This window comes from Lemur catta, chromosome 21, assembly GCF_020740605.2.
Source record: "Lemur catta isolate mLemCat1 chromosome 21, mLemCat1.pri, whole genome shotgun sequence".
NCBI classification, from domain to species: Eukaryota; Metazoa; Chordata; class Mammalia; order Primates; family Lemuridae; genus Lemur; species Lemur catta.
Genome location: NC_059148.1, coordinates 11,379,030 through 11,405,575, shown reverse-complemented (window position 1 = coordinate 11,405,575; position 26,546 = coordinate 11,379,030). Strand labels below are relative to the sequence as shown.

At 41.6% G+C, this 26,546-nt stretch overlaps 1 long non-coding RNA gene across 2 annotated transcripts in view; it reads left to right on the top strand.

Annotated features, from left to right (window-relative positions):
• The window catches only part of LOC123625702, a 53,342-nt gene that overhangs the window by 7,572 nt on the left and 19,224 nt on the right, over positions 1-26,546 (top strand). For both annotated transcript variants that reach the window (XR_006730623.1, XR_006730622.1), the window contains exon 2: positions 12,646-12,773. This is a non-coding gene — a long non-coding RNA (uncharacterized LOC123625702). The remainder of the gene's footprint in view (positions 1-12,645; positions 12,774-26,546) is intronic.

The following is a 26,546-nucleotide window of genomic DNA, read 5'->3' as shown; positions in this document are numbered from 1 at the left end:
TGAACTCTAGTCCATTACTCATCACTAGTTTCTCTAATCGTTTGTGACAGCAAACTAAGCATAGGTTTATGTATCACAGGAATGCAAAAATCCAGGTTTAATCATCGGGCCCCAAATTTCATGAGGTATCAATGTGGTAAATAAACCTTCCACTCTACCTTCTTCTCCCCCTAAAACAATTGCATGAGTATGCAGTGGGCTTAGCAGTAGTATATGGGGCATTTAGGGGTGTTGAGTTGACTATAAACTCAACATGAGTCAACAGTGAATTGTGGCTGCCAAAAAAGCTGATACAGTCTTAGGTTGCAGTTATGAGAACATAGTGTCCAGAATACAAGGAAGGTGACTCTGTTCTACACTGACCAGAGCACACCTGAAATTAGTCTAGCTCTGGGCTAGATATACAGCATACAGATCATGTCAAATATGCAGAAAAGAGAGAGATGATACTGGTGAGAATATTTAACAATAACAACGAAGAGGTTAATGTACTGGGAACATTTATTTAGCAAAACAAGGCAAACAAACTCAGGAAGGATATTGTCACTTTATTCAGATTTTTGAAGAGGGCCATGTATAAGAGGTTTCTATTTATTTCACATGTCCCTAAGGAGAGAAGATGGAGTCAATGGATAGAAACTAGGAGAGGCATATTTTAGCCCAACACGGTTATTTCCAACAGGTGATGTCAAAAGACAAAATAGGCAGTCTCTGCAGACGATGAATTCTCAGTTATTCATGGTGTTTAAGTGTGGTCCAGATAACCACTTGGTGGGAGTATTGTAGAAGAAAGTCAATCATCAGATGAGTAGTTGAAGTAGAGAATCTATGATATCTGCGTATTGCTGTAATATGGACCAAATAAACCTTAAGGATATCAAATCCAAAGAACCATAAAGGTATTTGAAGAAGTAAAAGTCAGTAAGTGTGGTCTTAACTGAAGAACCAAGTGATGGGAAGATTTTATTATTAATTTTTTTTAGTGTGTTTGGTTTGGTTGGGTTTAAAGGAAAAGGACCACTTTATTGCAAAAATGTATGGACCCTATATTCTGGGACCTAATGGTGACAGGAGTTCTTGTTCCAGAATCAGGAACAACTATCTCACGGTTGCAAAGAACAATTTCAACCTGAAAGTGGTTGTATCTGGGGACCAGTTAGGGAACCAAAACACTGCGTGGGGGTTAAGAGGCCAAGTAGTACACAGTGTGGGAATAAAACGAGTCCATAGAAAGAATTAGATATTTGTTAAGGTAGGCCAAACAGACTTATGTTCTGTACTTCACCATTTGTAAATAACTGACATCCCAAAATCCTTCATGCTGAAGCAAAGTAGGTGGTGTACTCTGAGAGGCTATCTGATGCGCTAATGATCTATTGTAGAGGGCTTGCCATAGTGTAATATAACTTACCAGGTTCCCTGCCCCCCATCAGCCTTACCACTGGCAAGTTCAGCCCCCACCTTAAGCACTGGACTGGTCCTTCCCGTAGTCCCAGAATCTGGGGCCTACTTCAGATCTCAACCTTGCTGCTACCCCATCCTGAATTAATGCCCCAAATCTAATAACTAGTCTTCTGTGTTTGGGGCATTAAACCTTTTGGTGTTCCAGTTCAGTAACTGAATTTCTGTTTTGTTTCCTTAATTTCAAGTCTCTTTCTGAAATGCCAGTACACAAGCCCCCTTTTAAGCATAGCATTGCCAAAGGCTTGAATCTGGATTTTTGGGTCCTGCTACCCCTTTTTTCTTTTCTTTTGTTTTGTTTTTAGAGATTGGGTCTTACTATGTTGCCCAGGCTGGACTTGAACTCCTGGGCTCAAGCAGTCCTCCCACCTCAGCCTCCCAAGTAGCCAAGACTGTAGGAGGGCACCACTGTGCCTGGCATGTCCTGCTACCTCTTGCCACACTCTAGCATAGACTGCTTCCTAGACTACCCTTTCTAAATCCCAGGGCCCCAGAGCCTCACCTTTGGGTCTCTGTGAGTGCAGCAGTTATAGGGTTCAATTCTGAGAATTCCCTTCATCATCAGGAGCCTCTCTTAAAGTCCCACGTTTCCCTCTGATCCAAGGGAGTTGGTCTCACCATACATTCTGCACCTAGGGAGCAGATACTGGCCTGTGTCCTGAGCAATCCCTCTTCCATACCCAGCCCCTGCAGTTGCTAGCCAAAAAGAACTTCTAAAGCCTAGTTCTATACAACTTTTTGGACTTCCAGGCCATGATTCTGGGCAACCCAACCCCATCTGTGTTAACTATATACTTTTCTTGTCCAGACTGTGAAGAGTTAGTTTCAGCAGTCCATTGCAAGCTGCACAATTTGTCTCAGAGAGTCTTACAACTATTCAGCATTTGTTCTCTTCATTGCTTAGTTTTAATTTTTAATTTTGTTTATTTATTTTTTGGAGACAGAGTCTGACTCTGTCCCCAGGGCTGGGGTGCAGTGGCATCATCATAGCTCACCGCAGCCTCCAACTGCGGGGCTCACATGATCCTCTTGCTTTAGCCTCCCGAGTGCCTGGGACTACAGGTGTGTGCCATCACACCTGGCTGATTTTTCTATTTTTTGTAGAGATGGGATGTCACTGTTGCTCAGGCGAGTTTCAAACTCCTGGCCTCAAGCTTTCCTCCTGCCTCGGCCTCCCAAAGTGCTAGATTACAGGTGTGAGCCACCACTCCCAGCCCATTGCTTAGTTTTATAAACATATTGAGTGAGCCAGACGTCATGCCAGATATTGGGATCAAACATGAATAAGTCATATGGCTTCTTCTCATAATCATAATAATAATGGCTTCTATTTTGAGTGTATACCAGACATTGTGCCAGGCCTGTAAGTGGCAAACTTTATAGGGGATGGGGGAAAAGCTGGATAGTTTGTGTTACATACATAAGGCTCCAAACACAGCACGTGGTTAGTGCTTAATAAACAGTAGCTGTGTTTACAGTGTTAGGTGATAACATTAGCAAAAGCACCACTAAGGTCCAGAGGTGGGAGAACAAACATCTGAGCCAGAAGGATGTGTAGAGGACACAGGAAGGTCAATCCAAGAAGAAAGAAAAGCAAGACTGCTTGCAGGAAAAAAGACATCCATTGCAGAGTAGCTAGTCTGTCTAGAACACAAGAGTAGATAAAGGGTTGCACTGAAACAGTATATGGGAAGCAGCTCTAGAGAGTTCTAGAGATATGTATGCTAAAAGACTCTAGCCACAAAACCCTTTACCAGATTCACAGGAGAAAGTGATTGCATGAATTTGTAAAAACCGGAAGGATAAGACACAAGCCTGAAAATTATTCAATTAAAGGAAGGAAGATTGCAGACTGCTTAGTCACCTGGAGAGAGAGAGTAGAGCTTACAAAATGAGAGGAGGTGATTACATCACTTAAGTGAGCATTGATCAACGTACTTGGCAGGACAAGTGGAAATGTTTTTCTTTTAAATAATTCAAGCCTGCAGGCTTCCAACCCAGTTTAAGATAGTATAAGAGTCTGCTATATATAAATGTGGATGGTGTTCCAGTGGCGAATGAGTAGAATTCAAAGGAGGAATAAATAAAACCTACTATGTTCAACTAAGAGTGCATGAATAAAGCCCCTGATGGTAAATACACAATAGCCTCCATTTGAAGATACTGTATAAGGGGAAGGAAATACTATTGGCTTGTTGACCTGGATTATAACATACTTAAACCGTGTTATAATCAGAGGGAGTCAAGCCTGGTGATGCAAAGACATGTCTATTCCTGATGTTCTATTTCTATAAGGTAGACTTAAAATCTATAACAAATTTTGATGGCTGGTTCCTCATATTTCTTTTGATAGTTTCTTGAGTTAACATGTAAAGTGGGGAAACAAATTAAGAGTATTAAAGTTGTAGGCATATAATATGGGAATATATAATAATGGTACTTTTTTTTTTTTTTTGAGACAGTCTCACTCTGTTGCCCAGGCTAGAGTGCTGTGGCATCAGCCTAGCTCACAGCAACCTCAAACTCCCAGGCTCAAGTGATCCTCTTGCCTCAGCCTCCTAAGTAGCTGGGACTACAGGCATGCCTGGCTAATTTTTCTGTATATATTTTTAGTTGTCCAGATAATTCCTTTCTGTTTTTAGTAAAGACAGGGTCTCTTGCTCAGGTTGGTCTCGAACTCCTGAGCTCAAACGATCCTCCCGCCTTGGCCTCCCAGAGTGCTGAGATTACAGGCGTGAGCCACCGCACCCGGCCAGTAATGGTACTGTTTATTAACTTTTCCATCCATTGGAAAGTAGTGTTCTTATTTTATCAGAAGCAGCAGGGTACAGTAGCAAAATCATGTTTTTAAAGTTCCAGCTCTGCTATGTATTAGTTTTATAACCCTGAGCAAGTTACTGAACTTTTTTGGACTTCCTTTATATATCTTTAGCATAAAATGATAGTACTTGCTTGTATGGTTGCTTCAAGGGTTAAATGAAAAGCAGCTCTGTGAAATAATTAACAGTGCAATGCTCAGCTCTCAGTAGGGGCTCTGACACATTAATTCTCCTCCACTTCTTCCCTACAGTGATGTTATCACGCGTTAGAATATTTGGAAAGCCTCTCTTGAAGTTACCTAAGGAGCACAACCTCTGGAATAACCCTGGTGTTGGCACTCAAGAAATCTTTCTCTCTTTTTCTTGAGGGTACATTTTACTTTTGAAAAAACAAACAGGGCTATGTTAATGGGTGATCAGGTTGGAGATGTTTACAAATAAAATATGACTATGAAATCTTTGGTTTTCCTGTTTGGATGGTAGATAGACTCTGAAAGCAACTCCAACGGAGAAGTTCCAGAAAAGTGTTGAGCAAAAACAGCATTTTTGGAATCGGTTTTGGATAGAGAAGTTCTTGCATGTTTAAACTTGGACTTTGTTACTTTACAATCAAACCTCATTTCTATGGAAAGCATGGTTCAAAACAGAATTGATTATGGAGACTAGCAGAGAGTAAGGAGAAAATAAAACCAAGAAAATATATAGAGGCTGGGCGCGTTGGCTCACGCCTGTAATCCTAGCACTCTGGGAGGCCGAGGCAGGAGGATTGCTCAAGGTGAGGAGTTCGAGACCCGCCTGAGCAAGAACAAGACCCCGTCTCTACTAAAAATAGAAAGAAATTATCTGGACAGCTAAAAATATATATAGAAAAAAATTAGCCAGGCATGGTGGCACATGCCTGTAGTCCCAGCTACTCGGGAGGCTGAGGCAGAAGGATCGCTTAAGCCCAAGAGGTTGAGGTTGCTGTGAGCTAGGCTGATGCCATGGCACTCTAGCCTGGGGAACAGAGTGAGACTCTGTATCAAAAAAAAAAAAAAGAAAATATCTAGAGGTTGTCCTACTGACACAGAATCTAGTGAAACTATTGTAAAACTCTTTCTTTATATACAACTCAAGCCTGGTCACTAACGATTTAAACAGTCTCATTTCTGAATCTTACTGTATTAAAGCCTATTGTATTTTCCCAAAGCAGAGCAGTTTGTCTTCAACTCAGTATACTGAATCTTTTTTTTTTGAGACAGAGTCTCACTTTGTTGCCTGGGCTAGAGTGAAGTATCCTGAATCTTGAAATAAATTTGTCTTCCTCTTACTAATATCCTTCTTTGCGTTTCCCAGGCTTAAAAACTTAAGTCTGGTTATTTATTCTTACACTAAGCCTGTTACTATCATTCCTGCTTGTGAAATATCTTACATTTTGATCCTTCCTCAGTGTTACTACAGCCACCATCATCACCTTCCTCACTGGGTCTTGCCTGCATCATTGTATTAGCCGGAAGGCTGTGCTAGCCAGAAAGCCAATTTCTCCTGTTTTAGTGTGTTTGTCTTCCAGTGGAGCCTTTTCAGATTAATACTTTCCTGTTAAGCCAGGCTCCTTTCTGTCCTGCAGATACACTGTATTTTTTACTGTGCCATTTCCATTCTGGAGCACTTTGCCTTTTATATTCTGCTCTCACAAACTCCACCCATCCTTGTAGATCCTGGTTAAGTGTTTTTTCCTCTGTGATGTCTTCACAAACAGGTCCATCTTATACTCACTTCTCTCTTTTCTGAGCTCCTCTGGCATTTAGAGTCTGCATGTCAGTTTAGGTACGTATTTCTTGTGTTTATTTTGTTGCTTCAACAAGAATGTAAGCTCCTAGAGGACAGGGACCATCCTGTGTTTCCTTCATACTATATTTCTTTCGTATTCCCTACTGTACATGGCATAGTTCTGGGCTTTTACTCATTCATTTAATAAGCATTTCTTAATGCATATTTAATGTACAATAATAGGCCATGGGATACAATAATTAATGAGAAAAGGTCTTTAATAATCTTGAGGTACCTCCATTCTAATGAGGAGCTAGAGAGATCAATATTCAGGATTTCGTGTAGTCAGTGCTATGGAAGACTTTATAGCAGATGATTAATACACTCATCCATTAACTAGATAAATCCAGGATCTGAGCAGAGGATGAGCACAGTGAGTGACTGGCAGTAAGGGCTGTTAGTCTGCAGCAATACCTGAAGTGAGACATGATAAAGGCCCAAACTAAAGCCCTAAAAATAGAGAGGATGGATTCAAGAGCCACTGTGGAAATAAAAATCAAAGGGGTTGTGACTACTCCAGTACAGAATATGGCATATAGAAGACAGGGACATTCAAGATGACTTGGGGCCATGTGCAGTGGCTCACACCTGTATTCCCAGCACTTTGAGAGGTCAAGATGGGAGGATCACTTGGGCAACACAGACCAGCCTGGGCAACACAGCAAGACCCTGTCTCTACAAAAAATAAAAAAATCAGCTGGGTATGGTGGTGTGCATCTGTAGTCCCAGCTACTCAGGAGGCTGAGGCAGGAGCAGCGCTTGAGCCCAGCAGTTTGAAGTTGCAGTGAGCTGTGATGATGCCACTGCACTCCAGCCCAGGCAACAGAATGTGACCTTGTCTCAAAAAAAAAAAAAAATGATTTGGGCTTCTTGCTTGAGTAGTGGCTTAATGATGAGGCCATTTAGGAAATAGGAGCCATTAGAAAAAAAAATGAAGTTTGGAGATTAAGACGCTCCTGGGACCTCCAAACAGAGATCCCTGTGAACGGGTGGAAACCAGTTTTGGGGCCTAAGGATTAGAATTTACACTAGAGAGAGAGAAATCTGGAAATTTTAGCAAATAGTAGTTGTCAAATCTGTGGGAATAGAAGAGGTCACCCAGAGACAGGATGTGGAAAGATGAGAGAGGTAGACAGTGCCTGGGACAGAAATGTTTAGAGAAGTTAGAGGAGATGCAGGAATGGGCAGGTACCCAAGGTCAGAGTACCCGGCCATAGTCAATGCTGCAGAAAGACTAATTTGCAATTATGTATTGAATTCAGTGTTGGGGGGGTATTAAAATGGGATATGATGGTCCCTAGTAGGAGCTCAATACATAGTGGTCAAAATTAATTGAATTGGGGGCAAGGAAGGGTCCACAGTGAGGATAAACTTTCAATAAGCTTGGAATGACAGGAAGCAGAAAGAACAGTTCATTGTTTGAAGGTGAGATAGAGCTTTTTAAAAATGAAGCTCTTTTGAATATTTTTGTGAAAAGAGGAGGGAAGAAAAGCCAGGTGTGGTTGTACACACCTATAATCCTAACTACTTGGGAGGCTGAGGCAGGAGGATCAATTGAGCCCAGGAATTCAAGACCAGCCTGGGCAACAGAGACCCTGTCTTAAAAAGAGAGAGAGAGAGAGAGAGAGTGGGAGGGAGGAAGGAAAAGGAAGGAAGGAAAGGGGGCGGGTGGATCCAGAAAGGAGAGAGAAAGCAGTGTCTATTTTGTACTAGGATATGGACTAACTCCTTTAAACATTTTACATTTAATTTTCATAATCACCTTGTAAGCACGGGTCTGTTGTCTCTGGATGTGAGGCAAGTTAACTAACTTGCACAGAGGAGACAAGGTTTGACTACAAAGACCAAAACCTTTCTACCACTTGTGGCTGTTCCCAGGCTTTTACCCATTTCTAATCCATCACAAAAGAAAGGGGGATCATTTGTTGGTCCATATGTAGAAGCGGGTGAGAAGGTTAGTGGGGTCAAGGTCACTGTGAACAGACTATCTCAGAGGAGTAGGGACACTGTCCCCATGACAGGAGGTAGAATATAAGGAAGAACCTGCAAGTAAGGCTTGGAGATGGAAACTGGGAGCTGAGAGGACATACTGGAACCTTAGATGGTCATCTCCTAAGAGGAAGGGGTAGAGAAGGGTATCAGAAGGAGATCAGGAAACACTTACTTGATGATTGACTATTAGAAATCATGGCTGAATAGCAATGTTTGAAAGACTTCGGTGGCCTGGTGTGGTGGCTCATGTCTGTAAATTCCAGCACTTTGGTAGACTGAGGTGGGAGGATTGCTTGAGGCCAGAAGTTCAAGACCAGCCTGGGCAACCTAGCAAGACCCTGTCTCTCTAAAAATCTTAATAATTAGCTGGGCTTGGTGGTGTGTGTGCGTCCCACCTACTTGGGAGGCTGAAGTTGGAGGATTGCTAGAGCCCAGGAGTTCAAGACTACAGTGAGCTATGATTGTGCCACTGCACTCCAGCCTGGGTAACAGAGCGAGATCCTGTCTCCAAAAAGTAAATAAATAAAATAAAATAAAAAGACTTTAGTAAAAGAAGGGAAAATTGGTTAAAACATTTTTTTTTTTTTTGAGACAGAGTCTCGCTTTGTTGCCCGTGCTAGAGTGAGTGCCATGGTGTCAGCCTAGCTCACAGCAACCTCAGACTCCTGGGCTCAAGCAATCCTCCTGCCTCAGCCTCCTGGGTAGCTGGGACTACAGGCATGAGCCACCATGCCCGGCTAATTTTTTCTATATATATTTTAGTTGGCCAGATAATTTCTTTCTATTTTTAGTAGAGACGAGGTCTCACTCTTGCTCAGGCTGGTCTCGAACTCCTGACCTTGAGCGACCCACCCGCCTCGGCCTCCCAGAGTGCTTAGGATTACAGGCGTGAGCCACCGCGCCCGGCCTAAAACATTTTTTTTATCCTACTTGAAATTACTTTAGCTTTCTTAGAACAAAAAAAAAAAGGAGACAGTGGGAAGAAGGAGCCAAGTTAAGAAAAAAAGAAGTCCCTAAAAAGGGGTAGAGAACAACCCAGTTAAAAAATGGGCAAAATATCTGAACAAAAGAAGATCTCTCACCAAAGAAGATATACAGATAGCAAATAGGTGTGTGAAAAAATGTTCAACATCATACATCATCAGGGAATAGCAAATTAAAACATTGAGATACCGCTACATGCCTATTAGAAATGGCTAAAATCCAAAACACTGACAACACCAAATGCTGATGAGGGTGTGGAGCAACAGGAACTCTGCTTCATTGCTGGTGGGAATGTGAAATAGTACAGCTGCTTTGGGAGAACATTTCGCAGTTTTTTATAAAATTAAACCTATTCTTGTCATATGCTCCAGCAATCATGGTCCTTTGTATTCACCTGAAGGAGTTGAAAACTTATGACCACACAGAAACCTGCACATGAATGTTTATGGTGGCTTTATTCATTCATAATTGCCAAAATTTGGAAGCAATCAAGATGTCTTTCCATAGGTAAAGGAGTAAATAAACTATGACACATCCATACAATGGAATATTATTCAGTGCTAAAAAGAAATGAACTATCGACCCATGAAAAGACATGAAAGAATCTTAAATGCATGTTACTAAGTGAAAGAATCTGAAAAGGCTACATATTGTATGATTCCAACTGATGATACTCTGAAAAAGCCAAAAATATGGAGACAGTAAAAAGATCATCATAACACAAAAAGGATGTTCATGACACACCTTTTGCCAGGGGCTTTGGGGGAGGAAGGGATGAATAGATGGAGTATTCGGGATTTTTAGGGCAGTGAAACTATTCCATATGATGCTATAATGATGGATACATGTCATCCCTAATGTAAACTATGGACTTCGGGTGATAATGATAGGTCAGTGCTGGTTCATCGATTGTAAGAAAAACACCCCACTAGTGTGAGATGTTGATATTAGTTAGGGGAGGCTTTGTGTGTATGGAGTGTACTTTCCACTCAATATTCCTGTGAACCTAAAATGCTCTAAAAAAAGTGTATTTTAAAAAAGGGGGATTGGAAAATCGTAGAAAAAGTATATGAATATTTTATGTTTATATAAAGTTAAGTTCTGTTCCCTAAAGAATAAGGGGTAGGGTGTAGAGAAACTCCAGATTCTCAAGGTGGTGCAGAGAATCTGCTTTCTGATACAGTAGAGAGAATGTGGAACCCTGGGGTGAAGAGACCTGCCTCGAACCCTGGCTCCGTCACTGGGTAATTCCTGTCATCTCACTGGGTCTGTTTTCTCAGCTGCAAAATCTAGGGGTTGATCTGTGATACCTGAAGTGTCTTTGAGCTTAGAATATCTGTGCTGGTGTTTGGACACAGTATAACATCGTGGTTAGAGGCACAGACTCTGAAATTGGAATGTTTACATTAAATCTTAGCACCTTACACCCCAGCTTTGTGACCATGGGCCAAGTTAGCCTCTGTGGGCCTCGGTTTCCTCATCTGTAAACTAGGGATGGTAATAATAATAAATATCCCACTGGATGGTTGAGAAGATTCCATAAAAAAATCTATAAAAAGTGCCTGTCCCAGTAGGTACTAGTAAATATAAACTATTGTAATTACAGATTGTAGATGCTGTTACTCTGATACCCCTTTGCCACCGCCGAGGGTACACAACTCCACACCTACGTGTACTTGTGAGGAACAGAAGGTAAATGGAAGAACCAATTGGAGTTTGCCAGGTTCCCCTTTTGGGAAAGGAATGAAAGGAATCTTCAAAGATTTGAGGGGTCAGGACCTCTGGGTTATGATTCAGCCACAGTCGACTGCCAAATTTTCCCACAGCTCAGTGGAAAGTCACTGAGGACTCTGTGAAAACAGTGCCACCTCTTTTTCAGTGCCTCTCGGCTGGGATGCACGGCTCACTCTGGAGGGCTGACCATACTGGTGTCCTAGGAGGGAGAGGGATCTAAGCAGGCTTGGCAGATTTTCCAACCAAAATGTGTGTAACTGCTTCTGCTGCAAGGCTCAAGTCTGTGAGAGTTTGTTGTCAACCAACCACAGCGCATCAAAGAAGAAAAGTTTGAGATCTGGATTGTTTTTTCAGGCAGGAACAATGATATAGTGACTATCACAGGTTATTTCAGAATTTGGAATCTCAAGTCTCCATCCCCCTGCTGTTCCCTACCTTTCTCTGTGGGTAAAATTAAGATTATAGATGCCACCTTGAAAGATAGAATATATTAGCTGGGCTTGGTGGCTCACACCTGTAATCCTAGCATTTTGGGAGGCTGAGGCAGGAGGATCACTTGAGCCCAGGAGTTTGAGACCAGCCTGAGCAACATAGCAAGATCCCATCTCTGCAAAAAATAAAAAACTTAGCCAGGTGTGGTAGCACATGCATGTAGTCCCAGCTACTTGGGAGGTTGAGGCAGGAGGATTGAGACCCTATCTCAAAAGAAAAAAAAGAAGGTATTAGTGATAGTCACTAAGATATTTACATTTTCTCAAATAACCCCAGCAGAAGCTTCATCTGTTAATGTAACCATCCACTATTTAAACAGAAGTAGAAACATGCACATATTTGCTTGCAGTTTTAATATCTTTTGAAATTTTCTTGGGTTACTTTATCAAATTTGAGTTCAAGATCCCCTTTTACCAATCTGATTTAATGTTTCTCAGACTTTTTTCTAGCCTTACAGGGGAACCTTGCAGCTAGCTCTGCACCATGATGTTCAAGTAACTGAGGTGTTGATGATTTAGGACAAAGCCCCTTTTATTTCTTATGTTTCCCTTTTCAAGAGTAGAGGTGGCATGGTCCAAAGCTGGTGTGGATTTCCCCTACATTGAGGTCTACTCAATAGAGGAGTAGACTCTAAAACCTAGGCCTCTTGTCCATGTGTAAGCTCCTTGCTAGCTGACCCAGGACTGGATACTGGATACCAATGACCAGACATTGGTCATCATAACACACCTCTTAATAGCATTTTAGTGATCCTGGCACCTCCACTCTGAAATTTTCTGCCCTTGGCTCCACTACTTCTCTGGGTACTTTTTTTGTCTTTAGGTAGATCATTTGGGTCTGCCCTTTGTAAAAAAATCTACTCCATGGTGACTGAAATGCCATATAAGATATGACATTTTTTAGATAAAGAAATTATGGCCCAGGAAAGGTCATACAGGCACTCGTGAACAGAGGTCAAGCCCAGAATACTGACTTCTATGATTCCGGTTCCATCTTGACTCTGTTATGCCAGTAAGCATCTTTTTAAAAATATGTATTTCCAAAGAAGGGGTTAGGAGGAGTGGAGGAAATGAAACTCTCATTTAAGAAAGAATAGGGCTAAAGGAAAGTTAGAACCCAGGCAAGGAGAGGGCTCTGGGCAGGCAGAAGGCCCAGGGAAACACTGGGTGTCTGGTTGTGGCCAGAGAGAGGAGTTGCCGTGGGATGAGAAAAAGGCACAGGGAGAGTTGAAAGACCACCACCACCACATACTTGGCCTGCTTGAAAATCTCGCCCAACCAAACAGATACAATTGCCCCTCCAGATCTTATTATTTCTACAGCTGTGACTTAACCGCTGCTTATCTTTCCTCCAGGAGATTCCTTGGAATGAAACCAATGGGAGTCCAGGGTTTGGGAGAGTCTCATCAGAGCAGATGGGCCAGCAGCAGCCAGAAAGCTTGTTGCCTTTGGCTGAGAGCACTGTCCTGGATCTGAACGTCTTGTGAGTAAACCCCAGCAGGCTCAGCTCTAGGCCTGAGCCTCTCCTTGCAGAAGGACCTTGTGTACTTACACATCTTCCCTCCCATCTTGTGCATGTTGAAAATCACATTCTCAGAGCACTCTTGAAGCTAAAACCATGTTACCCATTAGCAGCCCCAGGAGGATGGTTTCTTGGTGCTTTTGGTCCCTTGGTGTATTGTGAAGTGCCTTTTAAGGAGGGTCAGGAAGCCTGGGTTTAGGTTCTTACCACTAATTTTCTCTGGGACTGCAGGCAAATTGTTCCTCCTTGGGCTACAGTTTCCTCAACTGTAAAATTGCTTATCATAATAGCTACCATTTATGAGATGTTCATTATATACCAGACATAATCTCATTGAATTCTTTCAACAATTCTGCAGCATAGGTACTACTATTATCCTACTTTACACATAAAGAAACTGAGGCTTAGAATTTTCTTACCCTATTCACCCTGTTTAAATTGCCAACCCCAACCTCTGGCTAACACTCCTTTCTTTTCTTTCTTTCTTCTTTCTTTTTTGTTTTTTTTTTTACCTTCCCCCTTCCCTGTCCCCAGTCTGAGGTACAACACTTCTTTCTCTGCCTTATTTTAGCCATAGCGTTCATTGCCACCTAAAATGCCACATATTTTACTTTTTTGTTTGCCCTCTCCCCCTATAAGACTGTAAACTCCATTAGGGAATAGATTTTTTTGTTTTTGTTACTGTAATTGTTCATTTGCTATGTCCCTAGGGCCTGGAATTGTGCCTAGCACATGGTAGGTAATCAAATATTGGTTGAATGAAAAAAAATGAATGATTGAATTCTTGGTAGGAGTGTAAGGTAGAGTCTAGGTAGACTCTAAGGAAGTCAATTTGGCAATAGTAATATTTAACACATACTAAGTTTTGGACCCTGCAACACCAGAAAGAGGAATTTATCCTATAGATTATATATTCATGTGTGTTCCTAAAACCATGAAGTGCAACAGTGTTTACTGCAGCACTGTTTGCTATAAAAAAAAGACTAGAAATGATCAATATATTCATCAACAAGGGGACTCATTAAATAAATTATAATAGGTGCCTACAATGGCTTCTATGTAGAAGTGGAAAAGAATGAAGTAAATCTGCATATGCTAATATACAACAACCAAAAGACATATGTTATTAAGTAAAGTAAGCAGAGCACAGAACAGTATATCACTTCCTTCCATTTATATTAAAAGAAAAATCTATGATAGATTTTCAGATATACTTGTTTATGCCTGGACTGTTTTAGAAGGAGAGAGAGAGACAGGAAACAAATAGTTGGCTCTGGGGAAGGGATCAGAAGTTCTAGGTTGGGGTGGAGAATATTCTTTTTTTTTTTTTTTTTGAGACAGAGTCTCACTCTGTTGCCCAGGCTAGAGTGCCATTGCGTCAGCCCAGCTCACAGCAACCTCAAACTCCTGGGCTCAAGCAATCCTCCTGCCTCAGCCTCCCGAGTAGCTGGGACTACAGGCATGCGCCACCATGCCCGGCTAATTTTTTCTATATATTTTTAGCTGTCCAGATCATTTCTTTCTATTTTTTAGTAGAGATGGGGGTCTCACTCTTGCTCAGGCTGGTCTCAAACTCCTGACCTCGAGCGATCCTCCCACCTCGGCCTCCCAGAGTGCTAGGATTACAGGCATGAGCCACCGCGCCCGGCCCGAGAATATCCTGTTATTGAGATATAATTTACAAACCACAAATTAACCTATTTAAAGTGAACAATTCTGTAGTTTTTGGTATATTACATTATTAATTTTTGAAGATTATGGTAAAATATATATATATATATATATAAAATAAAGTTTGCCATCTTAACCCTTAAGTGTACAATGCATTGGCATTAACTACATTTATGATATTGTGCAATCATTGCCACTATCTCCCAAATTTTTCATCCCCTAAACAGAAGCTCTATAACTATCATAGTATATAGTCTTTTGTAGTATTTGATTTTTTAAAAAGTGTACATGTATTACTTTTTTATTTTAAAAACAAATTTTAAAATATATCAGGTTTAGAAAACTTAGTAACTTGCCTCAGATCCCACAGCTTATACTCTGTAGTAACAGCCACCAGTTTTATTATAAAATAATAAAAATTCTTACAAAGAAAGAAGTTTTAGCCATCTTTTTGGGTACTCTAAGGGACCTTGGATATCATCTCACCCCTTCATTTTACAATGGGGTAACAGACTCATTGAGGCGAAGTGGCTGCCCCAAGTCAGAAATCTCATCAATAGCAGGCCTTACAATCCAGGGGACGGTATTCAGATTAGGTCCCAGAAAAAGTGTTTTGGTCCCTGACAAAAAGTGGGGCTTGGATCTCTCCTGCCTCAAAAGGGGATTTAGGAGTCTCACAATTTGGATATCACTTGTATGTCCCATGTACCCATGCTATCTAGTAGTAGGGAATGGGACCATTGCACCCTGATAACATTGTTTCTGTTTATCTGAAACTATGCAGCAAACCTTCAAAGCCTAGCTCAATTTCTACTTGCAAGGAAATTCCTCTTATTGCCCTACTGCATCCAAATCCCTACTTAATTCTTAACTCTTACCAACATTACTATTTGAAATAATTAATTAGCAGTCAGAGAATGGTATGAGACATTTTATAGCTATATCAGTTTATGAGTCCATTCTGCCCACCAGTGTAAGCTCCAGGAAGGCAGGAGTTGGTGGTTGATTCCCTGTAGTATGTCCCCAATAGATGGGTGTTGATTGATTGAATTAATTGACCTGTGCCATTCTGAAAAACAAAAACAAAAACAAAACCCAATGGTATTAAATGTGAGTTCTAAGAGTTTCTCTGCGCTTCCCAGCAGGGCTGCCTATTAGATCACAGAACACTGGAATTGGTGGAGATTGTGGCTATCCCTCAGTTGATGAGAACCAAGTGTGATCTTCCCCTCAGTTCTTGGCCTGGCACTAATTACACCTTCATGTGTGTGATTATTTGATTGCAGTTCATCTTTTAGTCCTTCCTTCCACCCCCAACAGACTGGAAATTCCATGAGAACAAAGACCATGTCTGGGTTGACTCACCATCATATCTCTACCACCAAGCCTGGCATATAGTAGATGCTCAAGAAATATTTGTTGAAGGACTGGATGAATGACTATAGCACCATGTTTTACAGATGAGGAAGCAGAGCCCCAAAGAGGTCAGGCTCCTTAGTGGCGGAGCTGGGATGAGAAGGCAGGTCTCCTAGTTCCCCAGCCAGACAGCATTCTTTCTGTTTTCCTCTATGTCCTCTTAAGGTTGGAGTTTGAAAATCCTGGAGTCTGGTCCAACCCTTTCATTTTACAAATGGGAAACTGAGGCCCAGAGAGGGGAAGGACTTACCCAAGGTCACAGAAAGAGGCACTGGCAGAGCCAAGCCTGGCACCTAGGTCTCCTGACTCCCAAACTAGTGCTCTTTCTTTGTAAAAACATAGAAAAAACAAAGCTGGATTGGGCTTCTTGCCAAGCCCCTGCAGGAGGTCACATAGCCGAGCAGCTCTCAGAGTTCCTTGTCTATTCTTAGCCTGAACTTTTAGTGACTCTGGTCTTCAGCAGCCTTTTTCCCCCCTTTTTCCTTTGCATTTGGTTTGTTGTGTATATGTGGTGTGTATTTTAAATAAATGGTGCTACGTGTAGGAAATGGGCTTCAGCACAGTCCTGCTACAGAGGCCCTGAAAAGAATAAACGTGAGAGAAGGGGCCCTGAGAAAACAATCAACTTCCCTTTCTCTGAAGTGACCCCCGCGTCTCAGAGCCACCCTCTGTGCTGCCTGTCACAACTGCCAACACAAGGCTAAACTCCTCACACAATAAGAAGGAAATCGCCAGAATTTACAAGGAGGACTGGCTGTTAATGTTAGCCACTGAAGCCTCATTTTGATGAAGACCAAAAATCAGCTCTTCCCAAGCTGTGGTTCCTCTTCCAACATCCACTTTAATTTCCCACCTACAAGTTATTCATCAGTCTGTCACCAAACATGAATGAAAAGGTCCTTTCTGACACAATTCTAGCCTCTTAAAGCCTACCTTTTTCTCTCTTTGGCCAAACACCTGTTCCAAACAGGGACACACAAACAACTTTTTTTTTTTTTTTTTGAGACAGAGTCTCGCTCTGTTGCCTGGGTTAGAGTGCCATGGCATCAGCCTAGCTCACAGCAACCTCAAACTCCTGGGCTCAAGCAATCCTTCTGCTTCAGCCTCCTGAGTAGCTGGGACCTAAGGCATGTGCCACCATGCCCAGCTAATTTTTTTTTCTATATATATTTTTAGCTGTCCAGATCATTTCTTTCTATTTTCAGTAGAGATGGAGTCTCGCTCTTGCTCAGGCTGGTCTCGAACTCCTGACCTCAAGTGATCCTCCTGCCCCAGCCTCCCAGAGTGCTAGGATTATAGGCATGAGCCACTGCACCCAGCCTCAACTTTTTTTTTTTTTAAAACAAAGTCTCACTCTGTTGCCCAGATTGGAGTGCAGGGGCACAATCATAGCTCACTGTAACTCCTAGCTAGGACTTCAGGGCACACCAGCATGCATGGCTAATTTTTTGTAGAGACAGGGTCTTGCTATGTTGCATAGGCTGGTCTTGAACTCCTAGGCTCAAGTGATCCTCCCACCTCAGCCTCCCAAAGTGCTGGGATTATAGACGTGAGCCACTGCGGCCGACCGGTGACCGACAAATTTAAGCAGCTGCTGACCTTGGATTACTCAGAAAAGACAAGAAACACAGAGGATAGAAAGTAACTAATGATGCCCATGTGCAAAATGACCAATTAGAAGAACAGATCTACATAAAGTTCAAATGAGGCAGTGGTTGCTCTGGGCTAAGCAAAGTCAAGGAAAATTCAGGGGAGCACTTTGAGCCAGTCTTACGTATTAGTTATCTATTGCTGTGTAACAAATTACCTTAACACGCAGTGACTTCAGATAATAAACATTTATTATCCAACAGTCTCTGTGGGTCAACAATTTAGGTATAGCTTAGCTGGGTGCTTTCTGGCTCAAGGTCTCTCATGAGGTTTCAGTCAAGCCCTCAGCCTAAAGCCTCATCAGGGGGAAGAGGGGAACCCAGCTTCAGCCACTGAAGTGGCTGTTGGCAGGCCTCAGTGCCTCCTGACATAGGCCTCCCCACTTGGTGCCAGCTTCCCTCAGGGTGAGAGATTTAAGAGGGAGTAGAAGTGACCAAGATAGAAGCCACAGTCCTTTTGTAACCTAATCTCAGAAGTGATAGCCCGTCACTTTTGCTGTATTCTTTTCGTCAGAAGTGAGTCACTCGGTTCAGCCTACGTACAAGGATGTGAATACCAAGAGGCAGAGATCACTGGGGGCTGTCCCAGAGGCTGCCTGTCACACCTTGCTGGATGGATAGGATTTTAGCAAGGCAGAGGAAGCATTCCAGGTAGGGAACAGGAGTGACGACACAGAGGTTAGAAAGGTCTGACTGGGGCTGATTTGGTAACTGGAGGGGTTGCCTGGGCCCAGATGGAACTGGGTTTTCAATGCCAGGGCAGAGTTTTAGAGTCATGGGCCACATGATGATGTTTCAGGCAATGATGGACTGCATGTACAATGGTGGTCCTGTAAGATTATGATGCAGCTGAAAAATTCTTACTGCTTAGTAAGACATCATAGCCATTGTACCATTGTAGTGCAATGCATTACTTACGTATTTATGGTAATGTTAGTATAAACATACCTACTGCGCTGCCAGTTGTATAAAAGTACAGCACATGCAGTTATGTACAGTATATAATATATGATAATGATAATAAATGTTACTGGTTTATGTATTTACTATAATGTACTTTTTATTGTTATTTTAGAGTATACTCCTACTTATTTTTTAAAAAGTTAACTATAAAACAGCCTCAGACTGGTCCTTCAGGGGATGTTTTGGAAGAAGGCATTATCACAGGAGATAACAGCTCCATGCTTGTTATTGCCTCTGAAGACCTTCCAGTGGGACAAGATTGTGGAGGGATGGAAGACAGTGATATTGATGACCCTGATCCTATGTAGGCCTAGGCTAATGTGTGTGTTTGTGTCTTAGTTTTGAACAGAAAGGTTTAAAAAGTAAAACAAAGATATAAAAAAATTTTAAATATAGAAAAAAGCTTATCGAATAGGGATGTAAAGAAGGTAAAAAAACTATTTTTGTACAGCTGTATAATATGTGTGTGGGGTTTTTTTTTTTTTTTTTTTTTTTTTTTTTGTAGAGACAAGGTCTTGCTATGTTGCTCAGGCTGTACTCAAGCTCTTGGGTTCAAGCGATCTTCCTGCCTCAGCCTCCTGAGTAGCTGGGACTACTGGTGCATACCACCATGCCTAGCTCATGTGTTTGTGTTTTCAGATAAGTGTTAATTATTAATATAAAAGAGTCAAAAAGTTAAAAAAATTTTGTTTATAAAATAAAAAAGTTATAATAAGCTAAGGTTAGTTTATTATTGAAGAAAGAAAAATATTTTTAATAAATTCAGTGTAGCTTAAGTACCGTCTTAATAAAGTATGGTGGTGTATGGCAATGTCCTAGGCTTCCATATTCACTCACCACTCACTGACTCAGCCAGAGCAACGTTTAGTCCCACAAGTTCTACTCATGGTAAGTCTCCTCTATACCTGTACCATTTTTAAAATCACCTAAACCATATTTTTACTGTACTTTTCGTATGTTTAGAGACACAAATACTTACTATTGTGTTACAGTTGCCTACAGTATTCAGTACAGTAACATGCTGTGCAGGCTTATCACCTAGGAGCTAACGGCCATACCACATAGCCTAGGTGTGTAGTGGGCTGTACCATCTAGGTTTGTGTAAGTACATTCTATGATGTTCGTACAACAGAATTGCCTAACAGCACATTTCTCAGAACACATCTCTGTCATTACGTGACTTTTTTTTATCCTCAAGCTCTTCTCTGTATCCCCCCATTCAATGGGAAGCTCTGTAAGGATAGGAACTATGTCTATTTTATTCTTAGGGTAGCTCTATAATTTATGATAGAGGCTGGCAGCCTGAGCACAGTGGCTCACACGTGTAATCCCAGCATTTTGGGAGGGTGAGGCAGGAGGATCACTTGAGGCCAGGAGTATGAGACCAGCCTGGGCAACACAGTGAGATCCCATCTCTACAAAAAAACGTAAAATGTGTGGTGGTCTGTAGTCCCAGCTACTTGGGAGTTTGAGGCGGAAGGATTGCTTGAGCCCAAGAGTTGGAGGGTGCAGTGAGCTCTGAATGCACCACCGCACTCCAGGCTGGGTGACAGAATAAGACCCCATCTCTTAAAAAAAAAAATTGAGATTGGCATATAGTAGGTGATCAAGAAAATTTTTTGACTGAATAAACCTGTGAAGTTAATTTGTAGGGAGTAATGCAGAGTTACCAGATTTGGGGTTTTGTTTTTGTTTTTGTTTTTTTTAATTTCTGACAGAATTCAACCCCAAAGAAGCCCACATAATTACTTTTGGAGTTCCCAACCAAGACATAACTGTTGTTCCCTATTTCTAAGGTATCAGTATTCAAAATACCCAGGACATAACAAAGTGTGAAGTTGACCTTTAATCATGGGCCTACATCTTTCCCTTTGACTAAAAAGACATTTAAACACCTTATCATTCTGTCAAGATTCACGATCTTGATACACAGGTGAAAGAAAACAAACTTATCGTCCAAGAACAGACAACCTGGTTTCCACTCACCCAGCAGTTCAGGAGCATAACCTGCCCCTAGACTGGGCAAAGTCCTGACAGCTGGTCCTGACCATTCCTCACACTGCCTCCTCCCCTGCTGGCTAGCCAGGCATTCTGCAGGAGCTATTTTTGTGCAATACCTTTCAGTATGAAGAGAGAACCTGTTCTGGGGGAGGGAGTAAAGGAAGCAAAACTGTAAGAGGGGTATATTTAGTCTGCCAGGGCTGCCATAACAAAATACTGCAGACTGGGTAGTTTCAACAGGAAGTTTATTTCTCACAGTTCTGGAGACTGGAAGTGCAAGATCAAGGTGTCAGCAGGTTTGGTGTCTCCTGAGGCCTCTCTCCTTGGCTTGCTAGTGGCCGTCTTATTGCCGCGTCCTTCTTTGGCCGTTTCTCTGTGTGTGTACATCCCTGGTGTCTCTTCCTCTTCTTGTTAGGACACCCATCCTATTGGATTAGGGACCCAACACTTACGGCCTCATTTAACCTTAATTACCTCTTTAAAAACCTTATCTCCAAATATAGTCAGATTGGGGGTTTGGGCTTCAACATATGAATGTTGAGGGGACACAATTTAGTTGTAACAGTGGGCAAGGTTTATTATAAATGTGCCTCCTGTCCCCCATCCGTACCCTTATACAGGAATGATAATCTCCTATCTGTGGAGATAGTGATTGAAGATTCTTAAAATTTTTTTCACATCCACAATCTCATGTGACACTACAACAGCCTGTAAGTTAGCAGAGGTGGCGCTGTTATCTCTACAGATGAGGAAACAGACCAGGAGGGTTAACAGGGCTTCCCAATCAGAGTCTGGAATCTGGTTTCTGACTCCTGGGCTGTCCCTCTCCACGCCCTGCCCGTGGCCACGCCGGACTGGCCCCTGTGGTGCCCCCACTAGATTCTAACTGTCCACTTCTTCCTCCTGCCCTACTCCATCAACACTTACCTTCAAGGTCCTTTCATTTGATTTTCAAAGTGACAACTAGCTGGCTGAACAAACTATTACTAATAAGCTACATTGATTTGATAATGAGTGAGATATTACTCAGAAGGGATCCTGGCCAAACAAGTTAACAATCTATGATATTTTATAGCTTGAAAAATATTTTTTTCACACACCACATCTAACTTACTTTAATTCTGACAAGATTATGTAAAGTAGATACTATTGGTATCTCTGTTTTCTAGAAAAAGAAACAGACACAAAGATTAGGTAGCTAGCCCAGGATCACAGAGGTAAGTAGCAGAGGTAGAACCTGAACCCAGATACTGTGTGTACTTTTTACTACGTCTTGTCCCATGGCCAAGCATCACTAATTAGCTCAGAAAACTGTTGCCCTGGAGATCTCCTCTAAATATTGAATGATACAGCTCTTCCCTCACCCATCTAGTGTACTCTGGCCCACCTGCCACTGAGCTCCCACAGTGCAGGGACTTGAGTCTCAGCTCCATCCTGCTTAGCTGTGGTGACCACAGACACACTTTCCCCCTCCTCACTGGGCTTTTATTTTTTCACCTGTGAAATTAAAGCATTGCCTGGGGTTGTTTTCCAGTTTTAAGAGACTAATAATAAGCTGATTGTTTTTATCTTGAGTTTGCTTCATTCAACAAACATTTATTGAGCACCTGCTGTGTGTCAGGCACTGTGCTAGGTGCTAGGGACAGAGCAGTGAACAAGACAGATGGGGTCCCTGCTCTCGGGGAGCTTCCTTTCTTACATGCCAGGAGAAGACCTTCGAAAACATCTATTCAGGTCCTTTTACAGACGAGAAAGGTGAGCCATGAGGGTGAGTGACTTACCCAAAGCCACAGAGCAAGAAGTGGCAGAGACGGGATCTGGGAAGCTGGATCTTTCCATTCCTGGTTTCGGGTGTTTTTCTTCTACACACCTTGTAACATGCGCTCTCCTGGAACACTCTTTGTCTCAGCTTGCTACCTAGACTGTGGCCTCTCTCTCCAGTGGCTGTTTGCCCTCACTGCGCTGCCGCTGCTGCTGGAGTAGCTGACAGTAGAGCTCGCTCTCAGAAACCAGCCTGGTAGAGTTACCATTCAACATGTTGAGTTACCATTCAACATGTTGAAGCAGAAGCTCTCCAGCACCGGAGTGCATCAAAGTCGGGCACGCGGGGTACGAACCAGCCCACAGCAGCTCAGCACTGCAGGACCCCCTTCTTTTCATACTGCCAGGGGCCAGAGTCTGTTCCACTCACTATGTTTCTACCCCTTACTCTTCTCCAAATTAAGACCCGAAGCAGCCGGCTGCCTGCCCAGGCATTGTATAGACACTTGCCCATGGAACCTTCACCACTCCTTGAATCTGGTTTCTCAAGATGAGACACCTGAGACTTAGGCTGAGCGATTACTGAGGCGGCAGCTGGCACACTGTGGAGTCAGCCCCATGCTGTTTCCCACACAGAAGCACCTTCACACATGCCTTGCGTGTGACTGCAGCAGCTCACCAAACCTGGCACCAGCAGGCTGCACCTGCATGTAGAGGACCTGTCTGCATTGCTGGTGTCCAGTAAATGTTCATTCACCACCCTTCCCTACAGCCGTGTTTTAATTTTAAATTTTATCCAGGCACATAGTTTTAAAAGCAAACTAGTTCTATGAGGTTTTTTTGAGACAAAGAATGGTCCTTAGCCTCCCTCTACCCACCCCAACTCCATTTCCCTTTCCCTAGAGGGACCACTTTCAACTTGTTTAACTAATTCTTCTGGAATTTACTTATCTCTAAGTAACATGTTTATAATGCTGCTTCCTGTTTTTACAGTTTAGGCGTTATCTCGTTATCTCTTGACTTCCCACCACGGGAGATTTAGTGGCTTCTTCTTCACTCACCCCCTCTACACATATGCAGCCTCCCCATGCCCCTTTGCTCTCAATATAGTATAATTTTTGGTAGATCAATACAATTAGTGTGTTTGTGATTATGACAATGTAAATGCCACTCACAGCTAAGCCATATAGTCAATTATGATTCCTTTTCTTTTTGAACATATATTTTTGTTTTGATTATCTTGATTCTTAACATACTTAGGCTTCTAAGCTCTTATTACTAATCACTATTATTTTTAAATTTTTTTTTTAAAGATAGGATCTTGCAATATTGCCCAGCCTGCCCACGAAGCTAATCACTCTTATCACCTAAACTCTGCCAGTTACCTAGGTCTCCTCTCAATACATTCTTCCCGGGAAGGTCTCTTGGAGCCTTCTCTCCTGTTCTGGGGGCCTGCTACACACTACCATCCTGGAACCTCCCTTTACCGTTGTCTGGGGGATTCCCTTGCCTCTTTCCTCTGTTGGATTGCTGTTTCCGGATCCCATGTCTTTCCATTTTGTGCTTTCTTTCTTCTTTGTGATGACATGTTCTCTAGGAGTTTCCTGAGAGCCCATGAGAGGTAATTTTTTTGAAATCTTGCATATCCAAAAATGTCTAACACTTACATGTAGAATTCTAGTGAAGAAGTCATTTTGGGTCAGGCCTGGTGGCTCAGGCCTATAATCTGAACACTCTGGGAGGTGGAGGCGGGATAATCGCTTATGGCCAGGAGTTTGAGGCCAACCTGAGCAAGAGCGAGACCCTGTCTGTACAAAAAATAGAAAACTTAGCCAGGTGTGGTGGCACATGCCTGTAATTCCAGTTACTTGGAAGATTGCTTGAGCCCAGGAGTTTGAGGTTGCAGTGAGTTATGATGACACCACTGCACTCTAGCCTGGGTGACAGAGCAAGACTCTGTCTTAAAAAAAAAAAAAAAAGTCATTTTGCCTCAGGGCTTAGATAATGGCCATTGTCTTCAAGCTTCCAGTTTTGCAGTCCAGAAGGCCAAAGTCTTCTGATTCCTCATTCTTTGTATGTGACCTGTCAGGATTTCTTTGTCCCCAGCATTAAGAAATTTCACCTATTGTGCTGGTCACTCACTGGCCCTATCAGTCTGAAAACTCATGTACTTTGAATCTGGAATGTTTTCTTGAATTACTTCATTTCCTTTGTTATGTTTCTAAAACTCTTATTATTTAGATATTGGGATGAATTTCTCATCTATATCTTCAAGTTTCTCTCTTTTTACTCTACTTTCTGGGAAATTTCCTAAATCTGTCTTCTGATCCTTCCATTAAGTATTTCATTTCTGATATCATATTTTTCTTTCCAATAGCTCCCACTGCAGATTTTGGCCTTGAAAAAAACTTCTTAGTCAAGTTTTAGATATAGCAAAATTAGATGCACGTGTTTGATCTGCTATTTTTACTTGGTATCTCTGTATTCACTATTTAAGAATTTCTACCTCACATTTGTGTCAGACCCATTAAGCTTTCATTATAGTTTCCTATGAGTTAACATATTTGATCCTCAGTACCTGAACTGTTATATCTGGATCAGACCTCGGAATCATCTAGTTCAGCTCTGTCAACTCACAGAGAGGAAACTTGATTCTCAGAAAGGTGAAGTATCATTTTGGAAGATGCTTATTTCTGCCAGAACTTACCAGAGTCATGTGAGACAGATTATTGGGCAGACACACAGTACCATAGTTTTGTGGGGTTTTCATTCTTTTTTAAAAAGTGTTATTGCAGGAAGAGGTGGCCCAAGCCTGCAGTCCCAGCTCAAAGGTTATGAACCTTTCCATGTCGGAAGGCTTCATTAATTTAGGTGTAATCAACTAAGGCCGCATTCAAGAAAATTCAATTAGATAAGCTTAAAAATGTACATTATTGTGTAAAAATCTAACTACTGTGTACTCAATAATTTCAAAAAACGTAAACTATTTGTTAATTTCAAAGTTAACAAACCTTTTAATGATTTCTGCTTTTTGTTGGAAAACATTTGAATATTTGGCTGCAGCATGGAGGTCTGCAGTTTCAGTTGTGACCTTAAGGGCATCTCGATTTGGGTTAGGTAGGAGAATGTAGATTTGTAGCAGTAAGTGGTTGAAAAGCAAGAAAGCATTTTTCAGGCATGCGGAAGGCATGGGTAGAAATTCTGCTGCATCTTTCCATATCAGCATCAAGCAATGACTTTAAAATGTCTACTTAGAGCTTAATCAGTTCCATCTGTAGTTCTTTAGGTGCCTTAATGATATCAATTAGGTGAAGCTAAAATGTTAATTTGAGTTTGATGTCATGATTCTCAAAGTCAGTGAACCTTTCATTGTATTCTCTAATTAATAGGTCTATAACAGCTGCGTATTCTTCAAATGATTTACATATATCATCCTTCTCATCAGTGACCTTTGCTAACTGGGGAAAATGTTCATCTGAAATTTCCTTTTGAAGAAGTGTTTTGAAAAAAGATAGCTTTTTTTGAAATGCTTGGATTTTTTTTGCCACATACCATATATAAACTTAGTTTTTACCTTGCAAAGAAATATTCAAGTCATTTTGATTTGACATGATATCACACAGAAATGCTGCATTACTATAGAAATCTTTCAATAATTCACATTGCTGATTCTGTTCTTCATAAAATTTAACTATCTGTTCTCTCAGAGATAAAATTTTGGCTAATACCTGTCCCTATGATAGCCAACACACTTTAGAATATATGGTCAATCCACATTGAATACCTCATCATTCAACCTGATGCTGTGTTGCATGAATATAGTTAACAATGCTTATAACTTGTTGCAAAGTATCACTTAAAATAGTTTTAGCACAGAGATTTTGCTGATGCAAGATACAATGAAAAGAAATGAGAGCATCTGGATCTGTTAATAATTTTTTTATCTGTGCAATAAACCCTTCATGTTTTCCTATCATGGAAGGTGCACTATGTATATATACACTCACTAAATTTACCAAATTCAGTCCAACTTCATGACATTTATCTTGAAAGTTGTTGAAGATATCTATTCCCTGTGTTCTGTTTGCGAGAGTGCCCAAAGCGAGTGAGTTTTTGTAGCAAAGAAAATCTTCTGTTAAGACCTCAATGAAGTACAAAACCTGCACCAAGTCAGTAGTATCAGTTGATTCGTCCAAAGTGATTGAATAATAAATAATTTTCTTTTTGAAGCATTGCATGAAGTTGTTCTGCTAAGTTGAAGGCTAAGTTATGC